At 46.5% G+C, this 8,764-nt stretch overlaps 1 long non-coding RNA gene across 1 annotated transcript; it reads left to right on the top strand.

Moving 5' to 3' along the window:
• The first annotated feature begins 710 nt into the window (after window positions 1-710).
• On the top strand, window positions 711-3,290 carry LOC146821876 (uncharacterized). The gene is made up of 3 exons (XR_014962782.1): window positions 711-751; window positions 1,011-1,132; window positions 1,683-3,290. It is a non-coding gene; the product is annotated as an uncharacterized LOC146821876 (long non-coding RNA).
• Window positions 3,291-8,764: the final 5,474 nt, after the last annotated feature.

The raw sequence follows: 8,764 nt of genomic DNA, 5'->3' as shown, positions 1-8,764 counted from the left end.
TGCCAGAAATTACATAGTTTAAATATTCCACACCGGGCAACCCACATATGTGCAAGTTCTAGTTACTTCAGACTGTTGTGGATAGTTCTTTATTAATCATCTGTGCTGAGTATTGGAATAATAATAGGTATTGAGGATTGGACTCATTTATTTTGATTGGTCCAGATGATGACATAATGGGGGTATATTCCTGATTTGCCCACTCGTTGGCGGACCAGAATGAGGACTGTGCTCGAAATCTCTGATTGGCTCCGCTTTTGAGAATTATATGCGTTCACGGCCATCGCACGTTATTTATGCCTTTCAGAACTCAGCGGAGGCGGCTTGATGCGACGCGATGTTCATATTTATTATTAGAGATTGAAAGGTTCTGTTCGTAGGAAAACCTTACATAAAATGAGTGACCAGTAGATTCTTGATGTATGTATCGTTTTGCAACTGGTCGAACAGCATAATAAACGACTTAAATCAGACTCTGTGATAGGCCATATTGAGCGTGGTACTGGGATTCACTGTGATTGGTTGGCCTTTTCTGCGGACCTAAGTGGAGGCAGCTCATGAACATCGGTAGATAGTTTATATTCACAATTACGGCTTTTTTATTTACTGACACTGGATAGGACGATGGTTTGGCGGAAGTAAGACTCCATTGTGATTGGCTTACACACTATTTAAAACGGATGTCGGCGTCAGGATCCTTTTAATGACGGATTGACGACCGACATGATAACTTTGTTTCTGCACACAGCAGGTGAGAATTTCTCTGAATAGACAAGACGGGACTATCAACTTGGCTTTAGAAATTCTAATCATTACATTATTTTGGATCATGGTCTTCACGCTTCATTATTATTCGGCCATATTTTTATCGTATTTGCACTTAAACTGGGGGCGTATCGGATAAGTGTGGATACTCTGCACTTACTCACGTAATGGGCCTTTGAAATATTGTGGGTACTTTTAAGCGCAGGTAATAGGATCGATTACAGATATAATCTTTTCACCTCCAGATGTGCTCTTGAGGCAATTATCCTCTAAACTCATGAGATGCTAGGGGGGAAATCCAGCGCATATATAGATAACGGATTTGAAAGAAGACCACTTGTATGAATGAACACAGATTTAAACCAGAGTGAGTACCATATACGTTTAGTTTTTTGGTCATTAATAATACATTTGTTTTTTGGTACAGTCTACCGGGGAAGATTGCTATCCACCATAGATTTTGGACTTGATATCATTTGCTTGTCATTAGTCGCCACCACTTTAGATTTGAGTGGATCTTTGTTTGCTTGCTCTATGCAACCCATCGCCAACTATTGGTATGCAGGGTATTATGTGATATAGAACTCCTCGTTTCAAAATTTAGAAAGGACCAGATAGGTTCTGGGACAATAACTTCATGCAATGTCTATGTATTGGGGATCTACTGTGAAACTTTATGTAAAGACAATTATAACTGTAATTCACTTGAGAAATATGTCATCACTATCAATAGATTGTGTATAGGTAGGGAGTTATGAACGTAAACAGATCTCTGTAACCATTCGTTAATGGAAAAATAAGATGAAATATGTTCTTTTTGTTTTGTGCCATGTCTGTCTTGCTTAGTTTGATTGGAGTTCTTTTGAATTGGATATTATACAACAGAAACCAAGACACATGTTTAAATATTTTTGCAGCCCTGAAGAAGTCCATGTGGGACGAAACGCGTTGGCTGGCCTGATGTATACACGCATGAACTCTAATGCAACACCTTTCAAGACTCCCTTTGCTATACCTTTTTGGAATTGTTTGGATTGAAAGACATTTACTGTACTTGACATATGAATTGTTCAGATATGTATGCTCCCTGACATCATTTTTTCCGTTGATAAAGTAATCCGTGTTTCTCTTGTAAATGTAGTGGGGTCACGCTAGGTTGAGCATTATTACAGTATTAGATAGTTTGAGAACAACTATACTGGTGCACTCGACACTTGCCCACACTCCTGTTCGTTTTGACTTTTTTGTACAATTACAAATGCATGCACTTCACAACCCAGTTGTTAACTAACTTTTTGCACTACCACTAAAAAACACAAATCTTTGTCATCACAATGCTTGGAGTGATTCAATCAATTAAAGCCAGAACCGGCTCCCAAGTATCCTTTACATTTGCAGATTAACTCATAGCGCATATTTGCATTTCATTCCAGCAAGCAGGCACCCTGGCAAGAAGGCTTGTTTAGCTGTCTGCCTGGCTTCATTTCACAGCACAGGAGACTCAATTAATGAAACTTTAGCTGAAGCATTTCGACGATCGGAATTAACCATCCAGGGACGGTTGTCTTCTTCAAAACAAAGAGTAAAAGTTTTTGTAATTCAAGGCAGAAGTGAGGTTGTGGAATGTGCGAACCCTTCCCAGAACTCCACTGCTCACCTGGGGGTCACGGCCCACAGATTGAAGACCTCTGATTTAGAGTTTGGCAAAGTAGGAACCTATCCATAAATCAACAGGCTCCCTCTCAGTCTCCATCATTCATCATTGGCTGCAGCATATCCACCACAAGACTGTCGTAATTAACCAGTTCACCATTTACATTGGACCTGCTGATGCAGATTTTCAACATTGGCCCCCACTGCTTTAATATGGTAGTCTGCCCAGTATTTGTTTATGCCGAAAGTGTTCCCAGAATGGCAGCTGAAACATTTTTGCCAGAAATGATCCACTAGAGCAGAGGACCAGTTTAAATAGAGTAGGCTGTCTGCCCGAGGGTGGGCATGGGTAGGACCTATGGCCTACTGTCCTTAGCTGACCACTTGCATAGATCTATATGACTCCTTAAATTCAGCCTCCATTACAAGAAAGCATTTGGAAGAATGCCTTTTAGCCAGAACAAATATTTGAGACTATTTAGAAGTTTCTGCCTGAGCCTCCTCGAGACGGCTCCTCGGGATGAAGGATAGCAAACCCTTTAGCATTGTGGGAGGTATTTAACCACTGGGGAATCCGCACTGGGGAGCTATCACATCACCTACAATTAGGGAATGGGTTAGAAGCGTGGTATACTGCCAGACACAACTCGCCTTGTACGGGGAGCTCATACCAGTGCGTTCACGGCCGAAGGACATATGGGAGCCTTTCACACGCTGGTTGACTCAAACGACGATTCAAGCAATATGAAACAGGCTATGCACTGATGGTGGCCGGAAGGAGCCGGGTACCGGTTACATCTTGGGGAGCTGTGGTCATCGAATATGAAGTGGGAGATGTGCGGGTTGGGTGTGGGCGGGGCCGTACGAGACCTATTGAGCAATGACGGGTTGGCACCTAGTCGTCATGTTGCTACTGTTGTTTTGGTGGGGAGCTGTTCTGTCAATTTCATTTTATACCTACACTGCAGAGATTTGTCTGTGTTTTGTTGTTGAAATGCAAATAAAAAGAATATTAAAAAAAAAAAAAAAAACTGGGGAATCCTTCTCTGGCACCTGACAGTCTCATTACTGCTCTACAGTAGGTACTGCCGGCATTTCTTGGGTAGTTCTTGTTCAGCCCTCAATTGTGATATGACTCTATGCATGAAAAAAAATTACATTCAAAATGGGCCTCATGTAGAAAAGCAATGCCTAGGCCGACCATCTTTGTCACCCAGTTCATCTATAGTTGAAGGAAGAGAAGGTGATGTCCTAAATCCAACCAAACAAGATGGTGGGATCTACAAGACTCTGAGGTCTTCTATGAATCATGTAAGCATGGGTGGACTAGCCTTTCAGACACTCTGGTATTTCCCACTCAGCTACAAGCTAGGAGGCTTCATTTACAGTTGCAGAGTTGCAATAACAGGTACCTCAAATTGCCTATGATCAGTTTCTTTGTAACATGTTTAAGAGTAGAAGGAACCTTTCTCCCATCAAACCAATTAATAATATCAGACTACTACGCGGTGTGGGGAAACTTTACATTTTTTGCCAGGGTTTGTTCTGTTTTCAGAACAGTGGCTAAAGGTGACATAATTTACAACTAAGCATGGCTGAATGAGTGCTTGGTTCACAAGAACACTTTGAAGCCTCTGTGGAAGAGGGTAAATCTAGGGAAAGTTGGACTGAAAGTTGGGCTTCACAAGTTTCCACTCAGGGCAATAACTGCCAGACGAAGAAGGTGAATATACTGCAAGGAGGACTTTACACACATATAGAGGAAAGGATTAGATGTCAGAATTCACCAATAGACTTGTGGTCCTGGAGTGTTCCATGGAGAAACTTCTGTCCAGTCAGAATCTCAACTGGATTTTATCCTCCATGACATTGAGGTAGGCATTGGTCTGCATTGGGGATCTTGTGGCCTGGAAGGATTGGAGGCTGGGTTTGCATTGGTTTCTAGGGAGAGGGATGTGGCACACATTTTTCCCTCAGCAGTTGTGTCTTGTAAACCTTTCGCAATGGCCACCACATTCTGTATTCCTGACCACCAAAACCAATCCTTCCCCACTACAAAGTTTTCTGTTGGGTAACACAATTTAAGTTGTTCTAATGGTTATCCATTTAACCTTCAGCAGCTATGTTTAATTAAGCCATTACGGCAGTAATCGGAAGTCTTTGTCTAATAGCAAGATGGGGTTTTTACTAGTTAACTAAGAAGTGATTTTCAGAATTTGTGTGTATGTATAAATAATGTTTAGTTATTACTGAAGTAAACTTACATCCCCTTTTATAAATTATCATTCCTGAACTTTTCACTTAAAGTAGCAATATTATTATAAGTACGAAATTTCTACTTGCAAAATGTGGTTGCAATATGTCCACTGACTGCAAATGGAAACGATTCTTCAGAATAGACCTATGTACTAATGGGTCAATTCACAAAATTGTGAATTTTCTGGACCTAGTACTGTCCATTAAATCCGGATCCCTACATGATCCTCTCCCCCCAGTTAAAATGTGCCATGAGCCTTCACCTCTTGTCTTTTTTTTGTTGAACTACTGAACTCAGCCCTATATGCGGGACTCCTACCCAAAGCCTGGAAGCACACTATGCTGTCCGACTGTATGCCTATCTCCCTGCTGCCCATCCTCTCCAAGATATTGAAGAAACATGTCAATTCCCAGCTTATCTCTTTTGTGGAAACCCAGAATGCCCTTCACCCCTCCCAGTCAGGATTCAGAGCTGAGCATAGCACCGAATCAGACTTACTGGGAGTTACAGAACACCTCAGACAGCTCGTAGACATTGGTGTCGCTGCCCCGCTGAAATTACTGGACCTCAGCACTGCTTTTGACACTGTATCTTATGGCATTATTGTCAAAAGGCTGTTACAATTGGGTCTCAAGGGCACTTGAGACCTAATTGTTTATTGGGCTAGCTGTCCTCTTTTGTGGAAAGCACGTTTCAGGTCTTTTCAACAAATGTAATGTATAGCATGCATTTGCTTACTTCTGGGGTCCTGCAGGGATCTGGCCTCAGCCCTATGCTTTCCAATATTTATGTCCACCCTAGTGAAAAGCTGTGGCCTTACTCCATTCTCATATGCAGACAACAGTCAGATTATTTTCTCTCTTGCGTCCGAGCGAGATTTCACCCTGGAAGAGCTTAACTCCTGTCTAGGCCTCGTCTCCACTTGGATGAATTCCAACTCTCTTAAACTGAATGGTGATAAGACTGAGATTATGGTATTGGGCAAGAATCCTCAGCATTGGGGACCTCAGCACTGGCCTGCCCCACTGGAGGCTCTTGCTGTACCTGCCAACAAATTGAGGAACCTCAGCTTTTGGCTGGAGTCCACTGTGTCTATGAAGCCCTGGCAGCTAAGATAGCCTCCTCTTGTTTTGTCATCATGAAATGGCTTAAAAAGATTCTGTGGATACTACCCTTCTCTGCTCAAAGAACCATCATATAAGCTGTGATTCTGTCTAGGTTAGATTAGGGTAACATCTTCTATCTAGGAGCAGACAAGACCATGATCAGCTGCCTTCAGGTGGTCCAGAACCTGCCACCAGCCTTCTGCTCTGGCTCCCCAAACATTCTTCGATGCCTGGCATCCTTCATGATCCTTCATGATCTCCACTAACGTACTGTGGATAGGCACTTTGTAATATGCATGAAATCTACTTGCGCTCCAGACCCCAATATTTGCAAAACCTAGACTTTTCCTACCATGGCCCCCACACTCTGCACTCTAGCAGCCAATCTCTCTTCACTGTTCCTAGGGTTAGGTGTGCCCTAATGGGTGGCCACTCTTTTGCGTTACAGGGACCTGAGCTGTGGAATGCTCTTCCGGAGTCCCTGAGATGCTCACCTTTCACAAACCTGAAAACCTGGCTATTCTGAGCCTCCTTCCTAAGCTGTCTAGCCTGTCATCTAAGCACTGGGAAACCCAATGGGTAGCTATGCACTATACAAGAATTCAATAATAATATTGATAATAGTCCAGTTTTACATATTATAATTCCTGAACCTTTCGCTTAAAGTAGTAAAATTCTTACCATGAGACCTGGATCCAGAAGCACAACATTTCAACTTCCAAGGGGTCACAATATGTCCACTGACTGTTTGCAAATGGCAAAGATTTTTAAGAATAGACCTTGGGGGGAGGAGCCTAGCGCGCAACCAAGATGGCCGCGTAGGTGCGAGGCTCCCGAGGACCTCCCCGACCTCCTGCATAAATCCTGACAGAATCCTGTCCCAGATGAGGGGACTGTATTTGTGAGCCCGAGCAGAGGTGACGCCCGTTTTCCGTTTTTAAATCGGACCTCGGACACCGTCAGGAGCATCGATTGAGGTTTGCGGCCTTCTCCACACCGGCCCCCCGTACTGGAGTTGTGGGGCGATCCGGACACAAAGTGAACAACAGCGGCGGACAAGGCTGGGTGACTCGCGTACCCCGCACTTTCACTTTCGCTTTTGCGCCCTCCTTGCTGCCAGGCGAGGTTGGGTTGCGGGGCGGTGTGCGGTGGTGTGGTCTCGCTGGGGTGCCCTGCCGGTCCGCCAGCTGCGGTCTGTCCTGCGGAGCGGTGGTCGCTCCCCCCTGGACCCCTTGAACTGGATTGTCGGCCCCCCGTTTCTTGAGGAGATTGACTCGTCTTGGGGATTGAAACTATGTCCACAAAACAAGATGGCAATCGGGCTAAGATAAAATCGACCCGCCGTGGCGCGGCCCAGCAATCCAACAGTATGGACCGCTACACCCTCCAGAAGGGATCCCCAGAGGCGCCGCGTAAGTCCCCTACGGGCCCGACTGATGCTTCCGCTCTGCCCACGGACCTGACCCTCCGAGACGTCATGAGTGCCATCGCCGAGATGAAGGCCTCGGTGGACCAGCGCTTCGACACTCTGGCGCAGAAGATTGACTCGGTCCTCGTGGACGTGGGCCTCGTGAGGGCTGATTTGTCTAAAACCAACGACCGGGTCGACTCTTTGGCCCACTCTACCACGGGCCTCACAACGGACGTAGCGGCCCTCCAACAGGAGGTGCGCAGGCTTGGCCAGGCGAGCGCCCTGATGAATCGTCGGCTGGAGGATTCCGAGGGTCGGGCCCGGAGGAACAACGTCCGCATTATCGGGGTGCCGGAGGGACGCGAGGCGGAGGCAGCGGATCTATTTGTCGAGGACCTGGTTCTCACCCATCTCCAGCCTCGGGGGCTGAGTAAATTCTTTGCGGTGGAGCGTGCCCACAGGGTCCCCGGGGGTAGGCCTAAGGTTGGAGCCCCTCCGAGGCCTCTCATCGCCCGGATCTTCAATTTTCGGGACAGAGACGCTATCCTACAGACTTCCAGGCTACAAGGGCCGGTCAAACTTGACAATATGGACATCAATTTCTATCCTGACTTCACTCCGGCAGTCCTAAAGCAGAGACTGAGCTTTCTCGGTGTTAAACGTCGCCTAAGGGACCTGAATCTCAAATATGCAATGCTTTTTCCAGCTAAGCTGAGAGTGGAGGTGGATGGCCACACGCACTTTTTTGATCGACCCGAAGTGGCCGGGGACTGGCTAGACACTTTGCCCGGAGATCGGGACCGGGGGGGTGGGGGGGTGCGGTTGGTGGGGAGGGCCCGCCGGATCAGGACTGAGGGACTAATGGTAGGCCTTGCTCTGGACTGCGTTGTTGTCACTATTGACTGTTAGGGTAAGTTCCCCTCCTGTGGAGGTCGTGTGGGGTCTCTTGGGGGATCTCCCTCCTCCTCTGGGGGACTAGTTAGTTTTCTTATCTATGGGGCGACAGGCACACTGCACTTTGGGGGGGCTGTTTGGGCTCATGCAGGGGTGCAGGGTGGGGGGAGTTCTGTTGGGTTGGGTGGGGTGGGTTGGGGTGGGGTGTGGTTCGTTTCTACCGCAAGGCAAACCCGTTATTGTATTGTTGTTTTTGAGATGCTCTGGGGGGGACAAATGATGGCTTCGTTATGTGATGGGGGGTAGGGATTTGACTTTGTTGTCCTGGAATGTTAACGGACTGGGTGATAGGATCAAGCGGGGTGTGGTCCTGCAGTATTTGAAATGGATTTCGCCTGATGTGGTCTTTCTGCAGGAGACACACCTTATTGGTAACTCCTTTTGTGCCATGAATCGCCGTGGCTTTCGCTTGGTGGCCCACTCGGGCTTCACATCAGGCTCGCGGGGGGTGGGCATCATGATCAAGACCTCGCTCCCGCTAGAAATAGACGAGGTGCGCCATGATGAGAGGGGACGCTACACTGTCTTGGTGGGGAGGATGGAGGGCAGGGTAGTTGTCTTTGTCTCTGTGTACGTCCCACCGGGGCTACAGTCCACCACCTTTGCAGATCTGGGACG

Source organism: Triturus cristatus, chromosome 6, assembly GCF_964204655.1.
Source record: "Triturus cristatus chromosome 6, aTriCri1.1, whole genome shotgun sequence".
NCBI lineage: Eukaryota > Metazoa > Chordata > Amphibia > Caudata > Salamandridae > Triturus > Triturus cristatus.
The sequence above is the reverse complement of the archived record's forward strand: the minus strand, read 5'-3'. Positions and strand labels throughout refer to the sequence as shown.